The 20581-nt window shown below is 36.8% G+C and overlaps 1 long non-coding RNA gene across 1 annotated transcript; it reads left to right on the forward strand.

Annotated features, from left to right (window-relative positions):
• Nucleotides 1-942: 942 nt before the first annotated feature.
• Nucleotides 943-19427, forward strand: LOC148045336 (uncharacterized). The gene is made up of 4 exons (XR_015696565.1): nt 943-1049; nt 15872-15980; nt 17902-18018; nt 19139-19427. It is a non-coding gene; the product is annotated as an uncharacterized LOC148045336 (long non-coding RNA).
• Nucleotides 19428-20581: the final 1154 nt, after the last annotated feature.

Here is a 20581-nt window from a genome sequence, read left to right on the forward strand (position 1 = left end):
GGACAGGGATAGTCAACCTTTTTATACCTACCGCCCACTTTTGTATCTCTGTTAGTAATAAAATTTTCTAACCACCCACTGGTTCCACAGAAAATGTTTTTAAATAATGCTATGATTTTTTTTAAAAAGTCAATTAAATTTTTAAAAAAGGAAAGTGCTTCAGCATCGGACAAAACCCCTACTTCCCACCATGAAAGCTGGAATGCCCACTAGTGGGTGGTAGGGACCAGGGTGACTACCACTGCTCTAGGAAGAATATTTAGACCAATATTTATTTATTTAAACTTGTATAAAATTTTACATTTTATAAAATTATTATATACTATAAAACCCTGATAGGAATTCAGAAAAATAAAGCAAGAGACTCACAGAATTAAAACTGACACATATATCCAAGGTGCCTTAGCAGTCCCATGCCAAGAAAGCCTTTGGAGAAAGCTGAGTAAGGAACCTCTGGATCTCATGAATGTATCTGTTCCAGCAGGGTGTCAAACTCAAGGCCTGCTGTGCCACCCTGGAAACAGTGAAGAACTGACTCACCATATCTCTGCCAGTTAAAACAGAGCTAAGGAGCCTGTTTTTGCTGGCAGAGGGATGCAGGGGGCCATCACAGCCGTAAATGGAGATCAGGAGCCCATTTTTGCTGGCAGAGCACTTGGCCCAGCACAGGCACTCCCCAACACAAGTGATGTTGCACTGACCACACCCAGACTGGCCATGCCGGCCCCCAAGGTCAAACACAACCCTGCTTCAGCCCTCAATAAAATTGAATTTGGCACCTCTGATCTACAACATTTTCTTTTTCTGTTTTCCCAAAACAATTCTGTGATGATGATTAGGCTGAGGAAGAGTAATCAATCATATCACCTGAGGTGTACCTGAAACTATAACTGCCCAATCTCCTTTCCTCTTTAATCCTCTCCACAGATGATGATGCCAATAAAGTTTGAAAGAATCTAATGGCATAATACAATAATGCAGGCTGTAAAAATCAATATCAGCATAGAACAACGAAGCAAGGAGGTTAAGAAAAAGATACAAGATAGTAGGTATAGTTCATTAAAAGATTTTCAGTAATTATATCATAATATAAACATTAACTAGAACAGGGGTCCTTCTGTTGTCGTGCTTTCATTCACTCTAATCACTATTATTAATAGATTATCAAAATGAGAGCTCACTTAATGGGTTTATTAAAGCCCAGGGGATTGTATTCAATGAATGTGAAGTCTACGGTCAATTAAACAATAGTCCCAATCCTGCCTCTTTCCATTTTTATTCCATTTTAATTGTTTAAATAGTTAGTTTATTCTTTTCTTTTGTTTCCTTACACATGTAAAAACATGTAATTGTAAAGCAGAAATACGCTTTCTGGAACTTATGAAAGTCTGTCACTTCAAATTACATTTTTGTTGTTGTTTATTGTTAAATTTATATCCTCCTTTTCTTTCAAAGGTTCAAGGTAATTTTCATGTGGTGGCTCAGTGGTTATAATGCAGTAATGCAGGTTACTTCTGCTGACTGTCAGCAGTTTGATAGTTCAGATCTCACTGGCTCAAGATTGACTCAACCTTCCATCCTTCTGAGATTGGTAAAATGAGGACCCAGATTGTTGGGGGCAAAATGCTGATACTTAGAAAGGGCTGCAACGCACTGTGAAGTGATATATCTAACTGCTATTGCTATTGTAATCACCACAATAGCAATCCTGTAAGATGTGTTTAACTGAGAGAGTGTTGGACTTTGAAGGATGTCGGAATGCAAGCAGGGTAATATGGGTAAGTTAAACTTTGTTTGAATCAGTGTTCATTTATAAATCAAGAAAACAACTTTTGAGTCAGGACTGTATTGTTTAACTTAAAAATAGCTCCTGAAATGCAGGGAATGTGGTCAATGAAGTGGCTCATATAAGGAAAGGGCTTAAAGCAGCAAATTTAATTTAATTTGTTATTTTTTGTTATGAGCCAAGGTGGCACAGTGGTTAAATGCAGCACTGCAAGCTACTGCTAGATCAGCAGTTCAACGGTTCAAATCCCACCGGCTCAGGGTTGACTCAGCCTTCCATCCTTCCGAGGTGGGTAAAATGACGACCCAGATTGTTGGGGGCAATATGCTGACTCTCTGTAAACCACTTAGAGAGGGCTGAAAGCCCTATGAAGCGGTATATAAGTCTACTGCTATTGCTATTGCTATTTTAAAAACATAGAAAAAAGTAGCTCACAGATGGCTAAATGTGCAAAAAGAGTAAATCACAGTGGTTTAATACTCATACATTTTTTGTGGAGGGGTGGTGGTAATTCAATAATATTGAAATTACAGAATGAGTGTTTGAGGTTACAGAAAATATTCAGAATGGAGTATCCAGTATGTAAGAATGTATGAAATAGAAAATGTTAATTGGGTGGAAATGATCTTGCATTGACAGACATAGCATCTTTAATATGTGCATATCAGAGGTGGATTTCTGCTGGTTCACCCTGGATTGGGCAAACTGGTAGTGGTATTGGCGGGAAGCTCTGCCCACCCACCCTGACACTTCTGCGTAAGCTCAGAAGTGTCACAGGAGCGCATGTGCATGCATGAGCGAACTGGTAGTAAAATAAATTGAAACCCACCACTGGTGCATTTGCTTTACCGAAGAAAATTCAATTCGATTGTCTGTAGCTACAACCAAAAATATATGCAATTCTCAGTTGAAAATTGACATTCTCCAATGTTCTCATGCCTTTTCCCTTTGAATTAAATACAAACAAATATAGACCCATTTGTATATTTACATTATAACTGGATGTATGAAAACTCTGCACTAGGATTGACATTTTTTGTCAGTGTTCTGCTGACACCATTGCAAAGCTTCTCATATCTCTGACATTTTTTCACCAACTAAGGAATGTCTTATACTGAGTTGTCTAATGCATTCCCACTATAAATGCACTTACAGCACAATTGCCAGGGGACCAGAATGAGAAATCATTTTTTTTGTACTTATATGTACTGTCTGATAGTCTAACCTTTGAAGAAAAGAAGCTTTTAAGCAAAGCCAATGAGCATAGGGAAAAAAAACATGAATCAGGAAGTAAAATTCTTTCTTAGATGTATATGGTACAATGAGTAACACAATGAATATTTTGCCATAATAAAAAGAAATCACAATAAAAATGTTAATAAATATTCTATTGAAAAGTAAGTTCAAACTCAAAGCATGTTACTTATCATACATCAATAACATGCAAGAAAAGCAGAGATTAACATGAGATGAATTTTTATGGTGCTTGCCTTCCACAACAGCATCCTCCCAGCAATCCATCTGTCTTCCAATTTGGTGGAAAGTTCTAGAAAGTATGAGTCCGGGGGGGGGGGGAATAGGGTGACTATTTGTTTAGAACATTTATATGGCTGCACAATTCCAACAAGATGAGTCTAAATCATTAAACAAATGTACCATAGAAAAGTTACACATACTATTAAATAAAATTAAAACAATAAAATGGTAATTAAGATTAAATATATATTTCACCATGTCAACTCTACTTAACATGACCCAAACCCATGTGGAAAAAGCCAGGTCTCTGCTTTTCTAAAAGCTGCAGAATCAGAGCCAACCCTGTCTTGAACAGATTGTTTCAAATCTCTGGCAGGGACCACTACTGAGAAGGCATGCTTTCTGGATATCACAAGTTGACATTGTTTTAGAGAAGAAACCTATAGTGGGCCTTTGCTGTAAATATATCAAGGTATATGTCCTTGAGAAAACGTTGTCCTGAAAATAACACAATCTTTATGCCATTCATATAGGAATGCGGTGGCTCAGTGGCTAAGACGCTGAGCTTGTCGATCAGAAAGGTCAACAGTTTGGCGGTTCAAATCCCTGGTGAGCTCCCATTACCTGTCCCGTTAACTGCTTCTGCCAACCTAGCAGTTTGAAAGCATGTAAAAATGCAAGTAGAAAAAATAGGAACCACCTTTGGTGGGAAGGTAACAGCGTTCCATGCATTTCCAGTGTTGAGTATGCTGGCCACATAACCATGGAGGCATCTTCATACAGCGCTGGCTCTTTGGCTTTGAAATGGAGATGAGCACCACCTCCTAGAGTCGGGAATAACTAGCACAAATGTGCGAGGGGAACCTTTACCTTTATGCCATGCAAAACTAGCACTTTTCATTGTACCAGGAAGTCTATAGAGAGCTAATGCAGCTTGTGCAGAGATGCTATATGAATGTAATGAGGAAAAGACATAGCTGCCCCATGATGCTTCATTCTGGATCAACTGAAGCTTCCAGATGGTTTTCAAGGACGGTCTCAGGTAGAGTGTGTTGCAATCCAATTGGGAAATAATTTAAGGTGCTGTAAGAGCTCCTCAATACAGGAATGGCACAAAGGCAAAGGCTCACCTGGACATAGTTACAACTAGATGTGACCATGGAAGAGCCCTTCTGTTCCTTCCTAGTATCTATCTCTCCCCACTTATGACTATAGCCATGTTGCTTTTATCTTTCAATTTATATTGTTTTCATTAATTTCCTAGTACTATTTAATAGCTTATTAGTAACCTTGACCATCGCTAAGTGTTGTATCTTTTGTTCTTTTTATTCTTGATGAATGTATTTTATTCTGCATACATACACTGAGAGCATATGCACCAAAGACAAATTCCTTGTGTATCCAATCACACTTGGCCAATGAAGAATTCTATTAAGCTCATATTTTTTTGGCGAAAAAATGTGATTGAGATGGAGAATTCACCTTCAAAAAATGAATGGGGCCAATTCTCAGTGGTGAGACCATCCCTTTGCTTTCTCACTCTGTCTTTCATCTATTCTCATGTATCTCATTGATTGATTGTTTTTTTTAAAAAAAAAAAACATAACTGTAGTGTGAGATAAAAAAATTGAAAGTGATGTGTACACCTCCATTTTATCCTGATTGCCTCTACAAGTAATCACAGACTCCTTCTGGTGTCAGATGGAAGGATGGAAGGGATCTGTGTACTGGAGCAAATCTATGAGTGAGCGATTCTCCAATAATGCTGAACTAGTGCCTAAATACATTAACTCCTATCAAGAGATACTTCTTAAGTTTGTGGAAAGCCATGAGCAGTCAATTAATTACATTAAATAATTGACCCATTATTGTCAGAAGTTCAAATAGCATCAGTACCTTTTACCAGTTTCTCCAAGTTTCTCAAATACAGTCCTAACAAGAATTTTCTGACATTTTCATTTACTGAGATATATTATTGTAATGTACTACTATGCAGATGTAGGTGCCACTTAAAATAATTCAGAAGCATTGGTTGATACAGTCTGCATTCACCAATGTTTTGACTGTTATTACTAGATTTTTACTTCTACTAAATAATCTCATTACTTGCATATTTACTTCCATGGAACATTGATACTTTCCTTTAATACCTGGATTATTTTGGGATTTAAATCCTGAAAGAATACAATTTTTGAGTCTTAAAACCTATTGATGAACTGCTTCCTCAAGTGGCTTCTATATTAGAGCTGCACACTTCAACTGCACACACAAAAAAAAGACTGTCAACAATGCAACTTTAGAAATTAAATGCCCTGACATGAATAATGAGAAATGAGTTTTAACTAGTTTTCTATATAGGGTGAAGACTAACCTTTAATTTGTATTTCTGTCTGGGTTTATGAGTGTTATTGGAGTTACTGGAGAATTATTAATTGAGTTCTCTCAAAATGTTATCATCTGCTTTATAATGAAATGTCAAGTAAAGAAAATTTGAACAGTCTTAATAAGAAATAATTAACTTTTGAGAGATATAACTATAGTGATTGTTTTACACGAAGACAAAGTTCACAGTGAATTTTGTGTAACTAATATAATACTAATTCATGATATTGTTTAAATAATTTAGAAAAGAGTGTTGAGCTAAAATTAAATCCACTAGGTCAAAGAGTAATTTAAGGAAACTTCAATTGTCAAGGATTTCTAGAATTCTCAATGTAGCATTCAAACTAAAAAATATATTATTAATGGATTATAAGCCACCAAGTCATAGTCAACTCTTAACTACCATATAGTTTTTGCCCCTAACCTAACTTTTTAGGCCTTCCAACCATGTATCCATTGCCAATGTAACTGAACCCATCTACTTTGTTACTTCTTACTTCTTCCCTTTCTCTTCACATTTCCAAAGAATTATCTCCAGATAATTATGTTTTTTTACATAATGTGTCTCAGATAGGATAATTGTGTCTTGAGTAAGAACTATGGATAGATTTGACTGATAGTCCATTTGTTGCTTTCTTCAGTGCCCATGGTATTCTTAGAAATCACGGGGGGGACGGGACAATAACAGATGGACTAGAACAAAACAATAAATTTTATAACCAGAACATTGCTACAACCAATTGTGTCTGGTTTTGACTATTATCATAGAAACTGAATCACATTGGTCTGGTAGAAACAGTAACAACATTATTGAGAATTGTGTTAGTACTTTTTAAATAAGAAGTGAGAATATGTACCCCTGTATTTTTTTTATAAAAAATGTAGTATAACAGGACATGAGATATGTTTTTACAGATGCTTTGGCACATCTTAGATCATATAGTATTTGTATTTGTATTTGTTTTTGAATATGTCCTCAAGAATCATTCTAGAGAAAGACAAATTCTCCACATTCTTTTTTGAGCTGTATTAAGCCAGTTTTGCCTAGTTATTAAGGTTAGACATCAGGAGATTGTGAGTTCTATTACTACTTTAGGTATAAGACTCAGCTCAGGACATTGGGCAAGTCATTCTTTTTCTGTCTTTATTCCTCTAAAGTAAGCCATTTAATACCTACACAAGATAATCTTTTCAATATAAGACAGATTCATTTAACTTAATGACCTTATATCGTGAATAAGACCATGGTAAGCTGGTTGTATGTATTGTAACGTGTGGGTTGTGTGAGGGAATTGACACGCAGGAGCCGTGGTGCAAGACAGATCTTTATTATAACACAGGTGACAAACGATTCAAACGTTCCCTGAACGGTCAGGGTATTTATACTAGCACTCAGACCAACTGTCAAAACGACCAACCAATCAGGTCGCAGCTGGTATTTGCATATTGAATATGCAACAGTATGCTACCTTGACATCCAATAGGAGACATATGGATGCATCATTGTATTTCAATGGTGCAGTTAGAAAAACAATAAAAATCAGAAATGCTTTCCAATGGTAGTGAATATGAATGTAACACTAAAAATGGTTAGATTATATTCTCGTTTTAGGTGTATCCCTAAATCTCTTTGGATTGTCTTATTTTTTCCACATTTAGTCAAATGCACAATGAGAAAGTGATGTCAGATTCTCTTTTTACTGCATATTTCCTGGAGTCAAGGTGGCGCAGTGGTTAAATGCAGCACTGCAGGCTACTGCTAGATCAGCAGGTCAGCGGTTCAAATCACCGGCTCAGGGTTGACTCAGCCTTCCATCCTTCCGAGGTGGGTAAAATGAGGACCCAGATTGTTGGGGGCAATATGCTGACTCTCTGTAAACCGCTTAGAGAGGCCTGAAAGGCCTATGAAGCGGTATATAAGTCTACTGCTATTGCTATTGCTATTGCTGGAGTGTTTTAGAATTTCTACCACTAAGAAGCCTAGAAATCCAGCTTTGAAATCTTAATGCTCCTTCTATTGCTCTCTTGCTTTAGGTCTGTTGGAAATTTCAGTGTTCCATAGTTCTAGGACACTCTGTTTAAAGATCCAGATTTATGTAAAGCCTATTTCATGCTAACATTGTTTGCAAAACAATTTGGTAAGGTTGAATAAATATTAAGGGATATACTTTTTAACACTTTTTTTAGACATGACAGAATATCCCAATAGAAAATGGATCTTTCTAAGAAACAGATGCTTTTCTCCTGAACAATGGTACTAAGGAGGTTTGGGAGTCTATAGCTTCCAGAAGATTGCATTGAAATATTAATTGCTCAGCAACTGTTAACTAGTTACAATCCAAATACGTCTTTGATAAATAGTTTAAATCTCAGACAAGATTTGTCTACCAGCTTAGCTGCTTAGTCCTTGTTTATAAACATTGAGTAAATTCGTATCTTGACTTTTCATAAATAAAGATAAATCACAGCAGAGGTCAAACATTCAGCTTTATTCCAGTGTATGATGGCTTGTTTTTTACCGAAAATCATTTGGGTATCTTTTTAAGGATTATGATACACTCTGATGTAGTATTATCAACTGTGTGCTGTGGTTAATCAGTGTGCACTGGTAGAACAGATAATGTGTCAGGAAAAATAAAGCGATTATCCATTACAAACACTCCAAAGAATTTGCCAAAGGAGACTCTATGCTACATATCTTCTTGACCAACACTGTTTTCTGAGCTTGCTTGTTTCCATTGAAAGTGGATAATTCTATTGCTTCTCTTAATCAAGCATATCAGCAGTATTCAGTAAACTGCAGTCACGTTATGGCCTATGCAGTAGAATTATTTCAATTCTCATAGAATTCTTCCTGTTTTTGTTTGTTTGTTCCCCATCTCTGCATGACTCAATCCTCTGATCTTGTTTCTTTTCAGTCATAGGTCTGTAAGTGAATTCTCAGAAAGTAAACATGGATTATTTTCAGCAAAAAGCTGTTCCAACTGTTATCTGGGGAAGGACAGAATCTCTTTTGCTTTCTTGAAAATTAGACTTTTAATGATTCCTATGTTCTTTGAATGTCTCCATAACACAGATTTTTTTAAAGAAAAGAGCTGATAAAAGATGAACTAAATGAAATACTCTTCTAACATTCATTTCAATAGATTTACATGACTGCTCCCTTGAAAACATGACTGTAGGTGGCTAACAATATTTAAAAATCAATTCAAAACAATAAAGGAAAAAAAATACTTGTCTCTCCAAAAATTGAGGTCTACTATGGTAATCTTTTGAAGCTAATGGATGCTTTTGGAATTTTGAAAAAGTATCTTGAGTGATATTATAAAATATTATAATACAAGATTGGGTGCCACATATTCTTGGCAGTTCTTTTTGGAAAAGAAATGTGCTAGATTAGTATAGATTGTTGTAACATCTCTTACACAGTCAGACTTAGTATGTGTCCATATTTCTGAATCCGAACAAAAAAATGTTGGTCATATTGCTCTATTCCAACAGCTCCTAAAAGAGACAAACCTTGTACATCAATCAATAATAGGGATTCAAACAAAGACAACACCAATTAAAAGTTTTTCTATAATGATACCTTTAGCTGCTTGTTTCCTATATGTAAACCATCTGGAAATAAAGTCCCCTTTTTAAAAAATAAATAAATCCTTTTTCAGATTTCAACTTTTTTCTTTATCTTAGCTTGGTATTGTGTCCATATTATGTTTATCATTATCTGCTTTATTACCTCTCCTTGACTGGTAAAAAAATAAAAAGGAAATGCTATATTTTTATTTTTATGGGAACAAAATGTGGTTCAGAAAATTATCTAAAATGGTACAGAACATCTTTGGAAGCCAAGGGCCACACTTGGTTTTTGAATGGCAGGTTCTACGTTGCACTCTATGAATTGGGAGGGCAAATATAAGGGAGAAAAACATGACATTGCACTGCAGAGAACAGCCATAGGCATCCCTAAGAAACACTGATGACATAAAAATTTGTGTTCTGTGCATCATGAAATCATCATACAAATAACAGACTTGCATTGTTTGGCAATGAAAACTTATGGGCATCTTGTCTCTTGCTTCCACAAATGTCCATGCCTTGGTTTCTAGGCATGGTAGGACTTGAATTATTAAAATAGACATAGTTGTGATAAATCAGAAAGGTATTTTGTTTTGTTTTTTAACTCATTGACCTATAGTTTTGGTAAGTAGGATGATGTCTTATTGCTATTTTATATGTTTATTTATATACTTTCTTTGTAGGCAGTTTATATCATTATGCTGCTTAGCTAGAAGTCAAACCAGTGTTTCTAAATCTTGGCAACTTTAAGATTTGTGGATTTCAATTCTCAAAGTTTTGGGGCTATTTTTTTTAAGTTGCCAGAACACTGAATTAAACTATATCCCTGTTGTGGCCCGCCAGCAACCAGTGGAGCTGGCAGCAGATTCGCACAATAAGGAGATGTGGGAGGAACATGGGCCAGTCCTGGGGTCTGGGGAAGGCTCTGATGTCAGATCTCTGTTGGAGGCAAAGTGTGAGCCAGAGCCATGTGCCAGATATCAGCTGCCTTCAGAGTCAGATGCCAGTGAGACAGACAAACAGTTGGAGCCTGTTCGCAGTGTGCACATGCACAGAGTTGCCAGATGAAGAGAACAACTAAAGAACAACAGGGGTTGACTTGGAAGTAAGCCAGATGATGAATGGCTCCTCCCAGAGGAAAAAAAAAGAGGAGGAAAAGGGGAGTGGAGTTTGCAGGAGACATTAGTTCACTAATTGGTTTGGAACTCTCTGAGACTCCTTGCCAAGTTCTGCAGATAATTGGCCTGCCAACTTTCCAAGCCAGATAAGGTCTGTGACTGTAAATCCTCCTTTGAAAGGCTTTGCTGGCTGTGAATGAGCAGAATTCACAGTAAATTAATAAAAGCGTTTTTTGTCAGGACAAGGAGTTTGTTTCCTGCTCTTGGGAAGTCTCGGTCAGAACAATTCCTGTGAAAACAGAGGTAATGCTGAAGATTCCTAATATAATTTATCATATTTATTATAGATATATAATAGAAAAATTCAACATGCTCATTGTAAACTGGTGATCCTGCATAGCAATAGTTCCCAAATTGGGTTATGTAAATATTATAAGCTGTTATAAAAGATTCAGGTTATTCTTAAAATCCCTTCTTAGCAATGTACACAGTGTGCAATGCTGATTTATTTATTTTTATTTATTTTATTAGTATTTATAGGCCGCCCTTTTCCCTGAGGGGACTCAGGGTGGCTTACATAAAATAAGGAAGGGAGGGTACAGACAATAGACACAACCAATACATAAAAGTAAAATAGTAAGCAACATTCATTCATCATTCGGGTGGGGACATATTATCTTTATCCCCAGGCCTGACGGGCTAGCCAGGTCTTAAGGGCTGCGCGGAAGGTCTGGACGGTGGTGAGGGTACGAATCTCCACAGGGAGATCGTTCCAAAGGGTCGGAGCTACTACTGAAAAGGCTCTCCTCCGTGTGGTTGCCAGTCGGCACTGACTGGCAGATGGAACTCGGAGGAGGCCTAATCTATGCGATCTAATTGGTCGCAGGGAGGTAATTGGCAGGAGGCAGTCTCTCAAGTACGCAGATCCACTACCATGGAGGGCTTTATGAGTGACAAGTAGCACCTTGAAGCGCACCCGGAGATCAACAGGTAGCCAGCGCAGCTCGTGGAGGATAGGTGTTATGTGGGCGAACCGAGGTGCACCCACAATCACTCGCGCGGCCGCGTTCTGGACTAGCTGAAGTCGCCGGATGCTCTTCAAGGGCACCCCCATGTAGAGCACATTGCAGTATTCCAGCCTAGAGGTCACAAGGGCCCGAGTGACTGTTGTGAGGGCCTCCCGGTTCAGGTAGGGTCGCAACTGGCGCACCAGGTGAACCTGGGCAAATGCCCCCCTGGTCACAGCCGTCAAATGGTGGTCGAAAGTCAGCTGTGGATCCAGGAGGACTCCCAAGTTGCGAACCCTCTCTGAGGGGTATAAAATTTGACCCCCCAGCCTGAGCGATGGAACACTGATCGAATTATTGGGAATACTGATAGAATACTAGGGAAATCAGTGGGACATTCCCATAGCAAACATAGACTACTGTTTCTCAAATTGTCTGCAATCATAGGCCATTAAATATTCAGAGAAATATGTGGGAAATATCAAATTAAATGGGCACCCTACTTCCTGTGTTATGGGAGTATACCTTTTTCAGTAAAAATGTTAATCTGTAGTTGTGCTGCAATTCTGGATGCTTTCCAATGCCTTCTGCTTTCAAAGCTGGTGGAGAAAGGTGCAGGGCAGCAGAGGTGCTTATGCCATTCCTGTCACTTTCTCAGGGCTTTGTTCTTGAGAAAATAAAGCCTCATGATTGAGTCTCAAAACTGAACCTACAAAAAGCCTTTTTAAACTAAATTTTATACCAAAATTTTCTATTCCCAAATTAAACACAGTAATTATTGAATTGTGTTTAACTTATGTTTATGGCAAATAAATAAAGGCAGACTAGTATTCTATTTCAAGCTAATTAGCTCTCATCAGCTAGCCATACCCTTCTGGAATTCGAACCCGAGATACTTGCATATTATGTAGAGGATTTTACCTCTAAGCCATGGGCTCTCCTTGCTTTGTTGGCTATACCAGGGGAGAGATTAAGTGGAAGCAGTATGCTCTGTCCCATAATTTGGTAGATCAGGTTACCCTGATAGGCTGGTTTCATTGGGGAAAAAAACCACTTAACCAACACTAAACTAACACTTTGTTGGTATAGCCAACAAAGCCAGGAGAGCCTGTGACTTAGAGGTTAATACATCTACCTATTATGCAAGTAGCCCAGGTTCAAATCCCAGAAAGGTATGGCTAGCTGATGAGAGCTAAATAGCTTGAAATAAATCTATACTAGTCTACTTTTATTTCTTTGTCGGTAAACATAAATTTAACACAAAAATAGTTTGTTGTGTGAAAGCGACTGTCTGTGAAGGCTCCTGGATTGGGGCTGAAAGGCGAAAGCAGAAGCAGTATGCTCCATCCCATAAATGGGTAGACCAGGTTGCCCTGAGAGACCAGTCTCACCAGGGAAAAAAACACTGTTTGAATTTTTATTTGAGCCATAAAACTGATATATGCCAGAACAATAGGACTCTTAGTACAAACTGGTCAAAAATGTCCTTCAGAAAAAGTATCTGAATGCTAAACACAGATGGAAGAATTCTGCAATGAAATCTCATTTTTTTTTGCTTTCCGTATTTGTGTCTTTCTTAAGGGGATTCTTCTAATAAAGTCAGCATTTGTCCACCTCAGCAATTTTAAGATGTATGGACTTCAGCTCTCAGAATTCCCTACCCAAGCCGGCTGGGGAATTCTGGGAGTTGAACTCCATGTATTTAAAGTTGCTCAGCAACTTACCAACAGCTAGCATCTAAGACAACTTCTGCCTATTTTTCTGGCTCTTGATGAAAGTAGTGGCTCCTATTTCAGCTCAAGCTGTCACACTGTGCTTCAATTCTTTATTAGCTTCAATTCCTTGTAAGCAAAGCCCTTTACTCCACCCTAACTGTCTACTGTCATCTGCTGTGAAAAGTATCTACCCTACCAGTTACTGGTCACTGCCTTCCATTGCCTTTATTTTTTGAACATTGAAATTGTGAAAAGGCTCACTTAAAAAAAAAAACACCCTTCATTGATGGAACAGTGCAATACACAGTACAGTGTTTTGAGTCATTTTTTTAATCAAGTACAATTCTTCCACTTTCCTCTTAAAAATAGTATTCTAAATACAATTATTTTAAAGAGGAATGAGCAAGGCTGAAATACTTTATCTTAATAATTAACATTACTTATTAAATGTTATCTATATTCTTTTAATTTACCTGTCTGGATTATTCTAATAGTGTATAATAATAGATTTTAATAGCAATATAAAGTACTGGTAATCAGTGCAGATTAATTTTCACAACAAGGATGAGCAATGTAGTTATTACCATGTGAAGTATTTCTCCAATTATTTTTCTTGGAAAGAAAAATCAAGAGGCATTAAGGTGGAATTGTGCTTTCTATGGCATATTTTACAGAAATCTGCCACCTTAAGAGTCATTCACACATCAGACATGAAATGTCTTCTTTTTTTCATCTATTCCTACTAATCTATAAAGAGATTTGATCCATTTCTAAAATGGAAACTTTTCCATTCTCTTTTCCTAAATAAAATTCTTCCTGCTCTCCTCCCCTCATTTCTTTTCTCATCCCTTCTTCTTTCCCCTTCCCTTATTCTTCCCTGTTCCTTTCCCCACTGAGATGCTTTTTATCATTCTTGGATCAGACTAAACTGATACAAATACAGATATGCGACCCCAACTCTATTTGCCTCCTGCAGCCAGGGCCTGTAAATTGAGGATGACTAAGTCTTTCATCCTCCGGAGGTTGGTAAAATGAGGACTCAGATTATTGAGTCTATGATTATAAACTTCTATGACTCTATAAAGCTCTCAGAGAATGCTGTGAATCACCATGGAGTGGTTGTCTATGTCTATTTATTTCTTAATCAGAGATTCCAGGATTTCTTTTTTAAAAGAAAAAAATTAAGAGGTTACATTGCCTCAGAAAGTTTGAATATACCTGTTCTGAAAGATTACTGTAAGTGTTTCTCAAAGCATGCTAGCTGGGGAATTCTAGGAGTTGAAGTCCACACATCATACATTTGTCAAGGTGGAAATGCCCTGCTGTACCCTTTCCCTACAAGCTTTATCTTACATCAAGGCAGAAAATATTGATCTTTATTATGCATTATGTATATTTCATTGAGCCCTTTATCCTGAATTCCTTATGCCAATCCTTTGTTTCTACTGCAGATTTTCAAAACTGAATTTAATAGCTATTAGACAGCAAATAAACAGTGGAAATGTCTTTCTCATGCAAATTGAGAAAGGAAAGTAACTGGAGCTGAAAATGAATGATAAGAGAACTAGCATATGCAAAAAACAGGAGAAGAAAGTGTATTTCTTTATTGCACAGCCATTCAATTTGAATGGCTTTTTAAAAACATCACTGCAAAATACTTCTGTGATGTCTTATGAAACTACTGTTTCCTTGGTAGTTTATCTCTCACCCTTCAATAAGATTGCCTGCTCTCCTTCTGGATACAGAAGAAGAACAGAAAACTGAAACTTATTTCAGAACATTCTCCTGCCAGAAATTAAATGTTCAGTAGAACAGACTCATTGAGCTCTTTCATATCCTATTTATTTTAATAGTAAGCAAAATTCAAACTCTTCCAGGGACTTTTATTTTATTTTACCAAAATGTTAAAATTTTCCATTATGATGCCATAGTCAATTATTTCCATCATGGTGGTTATATATATGTCCATCCTGTACATGTGCTGAGATATTTGACTTCAATTACTGTATATGGCTAGTGTGTGTATCTATCTATCTATCTATCTATCTATCTATCTATCTATCTATCTATCCATCCATCTTTCTTTCTTTTTCTTTATTTTGTTCTTTTCTTCCTTCCTTCCTTCCTTCCTGTCTGTCTGTCTATCTATCTATCTATCTATCTATCTATCTATCTATCTATCTATCTATCTATCTATCTATCTATCATCTATCTATCTATAATTCTCCTCTGCCGATATCTCTTGGTCAGCTTTCTTTCAGTAATTAACAATACTATCAAAATAGTGATCTGTGCTGTTCATTGACATCAATATGTCCAGTTTGCACTTGCTCCTTTTATCTTTCCTGACCATAAACAGAAGCACCTTACAGAGCTAGAGATGGGCAACAAAACTTCGGAGACTTATAAAGATTCAAATCTGTCAAGGTCTGATGGCCAATTGGGCCATAATGCTGTTTCTGTCCCTACTTACTAGTTTCAGGTTCTTTTTGCTGAGCAAGCGAGGTTCCTTAACAGAAAAATGTGTAACTGGGCACATGGCTGCATTACTGGGAGGTATTTCTGGAGTGTAAACTTTATTGGGTAAAATTGGTTGTGCTCCATAGAATTTGACTCAGGAATTGAAGGCAGTCTTAAAATGGCCTTGCCTTCTTTGCCCTCCCATTCCATTTGTCTTTATACCATGTGTAACAGTGGCTAGCTTTTTGCTGATTGAATGTCTGTGTGTCAGTGATGATGGTGATAATTCTTCAATGGTAAGACTTTATATAAGATGTTTCATGATTGTTTTTCACTGCTTGCATCTAGCAATAAATGTACTGTGATAGTGGTGCACTTGGATCAAACAAATGGCATTCTTAAAAAAATCCAGAGGTCTCAATAAAGCCAGCATCACTATATCAACCTGAATAACCAGGTAGGTGATCTCTATAAAAATATGTTAAAAATATTATCTGCCTACCACCATAGAAGGCATCTATAGTGGAAAACAAAGTCATTTTCAATCCATCACCAAAATGTACAACATAATCATTATTCCTTCTAAATCTCAAAATAGAGCCAATTAGGAATGCTGGGAAGTATTTACTTGATGGCTCCCTTGCTCATTCCCTACTATCATTACATGATTGTTCTCCGCACCAGATGGGTAGTAAGAGAAAAAAGAAAAAGAAAGACCCAACCAATCCATCCACTAGTGAGTCAGGTGATTTTTTTTTTGTGAGATTCTCCTCCCCCCTTTGCTATTTGGATGGCTAAAGCAAAAATTGCCACCTTCTGAGATAACAACAAGCAATTTTTAACACAAGGAGGGAGCTGCTATTTTGTAACAGGAAACAGCATCCTACTGAGTCAGATTATTGGTCTACTCACCACAGCTTTGTTGAGCCTGATTCACAGAAGCTTGAACAGAATTTCTTTTCAGCCTTTTACACACAAAACATGTGGTCTCACAATGAGCCATGGACCCTTGCCAATAGCGAAAGAAGACTGAAATATTTTTTTCTGTCCTGCATTTATTGTTGCACTTATCCAGCAGTCCATGCCATCCACCTACTCCTGCTGAACTTACATTTGAAACTGGTTGAAACTCAAAGATATAAAACCTGAGCACTATTTACAATCTAAAATGTGTGCCAAATTGGTTGGTTACAATATGCTTTGAGAAATCATGGGAAAGATTTTCCCAAATCCTTTCAACATTGCAAATTTTAGTTGGGAGACAGGTATACAGCCTCAAGATAGAAGTTGTCATGACATTTCACATTTAGCTGTCAAGTCTTCAGCTAGCAATCCTTTTGTGTACCTTTGAGAACAATAATATTTTTTTTAAATTCCCACACTTCTAATTAAACTTTTAAAGTCTCTTATTTTTGAAGCTTGACTGAAGCAGTAAGAAAATACATCACCTGTGGTAACAATGGTTAAAATTGCAATTCCCTGAATAATACAAATCAACTTGATTAGAACAAATTGCATTCATTAGGGAGCAATAGTTTATTTTCTCTCTTCTTTGATCAAAGTAGTTGCTCTTTAATCCAAGCTCAATGATGGAATCACTAATTTACAATTAAAGCAGTGAATAGACTGCTGAAATTCTGACTTTAAACCAAACTCACCCCCCTTTCCACAGCCCAACTTAAGATAACAATAAAGTTTAGGCTGATGAAAAAAAAAGTATGTGTTTTGGATGGAATATTCTTCCCTTTAGGAGTACATAGACTTCTCAGTTTGCAGAACTTCTGTTTCTGTCTCGCTGGAACAATTGACTGGTAGAAGATGGAAAAAGGCTTTTCTTTTAGAAAGAACAGCCTTTACCAGTGTAGTCTACATAGAATGTAGAATAGAATAGCGCCAAAGTCCTTGCAATCAAATTGTTATATGTCCAGAGACCAGAAAGATTTTATCTGTCATAGAGGCTCAAGTGACATAAAACACTATGGCTAAGGTAGGTAGTAGTTAAGAAACTGATTTATAAGCAGTTTTATGCTTCCTCAACCAAGTAAATCTAAGCAGCTTAAAAATGGTAATAAGAACAGGAAGTTAGAGGTGAACTGTAGATGCAGTCCACTAATTCATTTAAGAGTTTTGGACAGTCACTACCCCCAGGCCAATTCCACCTTAAGTTACTTTTATTGTGAAGGAAATGGAAGGATATCCAGGTAATAAATGTAAATAACAGGAATACTAAAAAAAAATAACAATTTCAAATTGTGCTTAAAACTTTCTACCTTACCCAAAATCTCAGCCAGAATCTGGGTTCAGACAATATGCTAAGCCTTTCAACAGTATGACTTAATGTGACAAGCAAATGTACTTTATTTCTTTATCTACTTCAGGATTTTCTATTTTGACTGACAATGGCTTTTTAGGAGTCCATGAAAAGAGAGTTCTTTCTAACCATCTGCTTCTTTAATGGGTTCCTAGGATCAAATTTGAGAGTACCAATTTGTAAGGTAGGTGATCTGTTATTAGCTGAAAACATTCCAGAAAATATTCTAGGAACAATGTTAAGCGTGTAAAGATGTGTATTTAAGCTTGCACAAGAATTGTGATTAAGTAAGCCTGTAAATGTCAGTGAATTGGCATTTAAAATAGGGGAAAGACCCATCTTTTTCCCTGCTGATCTGCAGAGAATAGATTTGGTGGAGAAGATTTGGCTCAGATCGGTGGTGGGATTCAAAAAAATTTACTATCAGTTCTGTGGGCATGGCGTGGTGGGTGTGGCTTGGTGGGTGTCACAGGGGAAGGATACTATAAAATCTCCATTCCTTCCCCATTCCAGGGGAAAGTTACTGCAAAATCCCCATTTCCTCCTGATCAGCTGGGACTCAGGAGGCAGAAAATAAATGGGGGTGAGGTCAGTCAGAGATTGTATTTACCAGTTCCCCGAACCACTCAAAATTTCCACTACTGGTTCTCCAGAACTGGTCGGAAACTGCTGAATACATCTGCTGCATCAGATATTCTGTATATTCTTGGCCTGGTCATTATAATAACCATGCTTAAGAAAGTTAGCACAGATACAAAGGAATGAAGATGAAAATACAGTTAAAAATTCAACATATTTTCTACTTTATATTTGATATGATCCTGGCTTCTTCCTTTTCAAGTGTAGCTGTTGGTTATCTTTGAATCTGCTCTGCGTTGTTTTCAGTTATGCTTAATTTGATTTTGGTTGGTTAACTTTAATTTCCTTTTGCAATATTGTTTTCTGATTAGTTCTTCTTACCTTGTGCTAATTAATATGACCTGTCTGTCTAAATCTAATATATTTTTAATGCCCCCAAAATCAAAGCATTATTGCAGAGTTTACAGTTGGCTATTAATATGCCGATCATGACTCTTAAAAGCAAAAGAGTTATCTTTTAGAGGTGACATAAAAAACCCTATTGTAGATTAATAATGTAAGGGTAGTTTACTCTCAGGTTGTTAACGCTTAGCTATGCAATAGTACAGTATTTTTCAAAGTCAGTCACTTTAAGATGTGTGGACTTCAATTCAAATGAGACAAATAATTATCATTTCTTTTACACACATTGTTTCCACACCTATGTCATCATTGCACTCGAAAAGACTTAAGGAAATCCGATCATGACCATGGAATGCAGGGCCCAGATCCCACCATGACCACATCAACAACCATAAGAAAAATATATACCGTACCTTTTGATCACAAATGGACAAATGTATACATGTTTCCAAGGTAAATATAGCATGAAGAGGGAAAGTCTGGAACAGTTGAAGACAATTGTCTCATCTGTGGGCACAGGTCAAGAGTAAGGCAACACCATGCAGATAAGTCATGACATATGTTTATGTTTGTTCCATATTGGTTTAAATCATTATTCTCTAAATTATTATTATGCATAGATGTTCACTGCTGTTCATCAAAGAACTGAGCAAATATAGACAGATTAAAAAGTTCACTTTGAAATAAACTTCTTGCTAATTCTATAGGACTCAAAACAGATCTTTGAAGTGCACCATGTCTATCAGATGAAAAAGATCACTTCTGAAGACTTATGCTCAGATGTACCCATCATTCACTTTATGACCTCACTGGAATTACTTTCAGAATAAATTTGGCTTGTGAGTGACAGTCACTGAAAGTAATTCCATGGAATATAAATGATAGGTCACCCTGCCTTTACATGACATACAACTGAATTTTAAATCATTGTTTGATAATAAGGGAAGCAAATATCTAACACGGCTTTATACTCTACTGACATTTATATTGCTCTACATATATCATATTTACAGGTTAAGCGATAATTAAACAAGTACCCTACATGGCATCCATAGCACCCTAAAGTTTTATTTTTTTAAAAAAAAATAGTCTTACGACTCATGCAAAATCACATCATTTTGACTTTTAACAGAAATGTACAAAATCTTGATAATGAATGATTTACCCCTTGAAATATATTTGAATTGAGAAATATTTACTCAATTGCCTGCAGGAAAAATCTCTTAAATGATGAGTTAGCCATGCTGGGCCTCTCTTCCTTTTTCTATAACTGGTTGTAGAATAAAAAAAATACTGCTAGTGTAGTGATCTTTCTGTACTGGATGTTCAGATGCAGTCCTTGTAATATCTAGCAAAATAGGACACTAGCAGTGCCACTGTACTGGCAAAGTCTTCTCAATTTACTGACATTGGGAAAAAGAGCAGATGTTTGTCAACATATATGCAATTTTATTTTAGTTAGAAAATCTAGCGAGTAAAGTCTAGATGTTTGCTTTAGGATAGATTGCTAGATGATGTCTGGTCTTCTAATGCCAAATATAGCAGGTGTATGAACACAAGCAAGAATATAATGCCTGTATTATGCCATCGTCAAGGCAATTTGGATTTAATGAAGACCTATACTGACAAATTAAAACAAATCAAAACACCCAACATGCACTGAGAATGTTAAAGGGATTATTATTCATGTCACATAGAAACCTGCTGCACTATACTAACTGGCTTTATGCTCATATACTGTACTATACATAGCCTGTGGCTGTCAT

Source organism: Thamnophis sirtalis, unplaced genomic scaffold, assembly GCF_051295495.1.
Source record: "Thamnophis sirtalis isolate CommonGarterSnake01/CBP01778 unplaced genomic scaffold, rThaSir2_p1.2 scaffold_5, whole genome shotgun sequence".
Classification (NCBI taxonomy): Eukaryota; Metazoa; Chordata; class Lepidosauria; order Squamata; family Natricidae; genus Thamnophis; species Thamnophis sirtalis.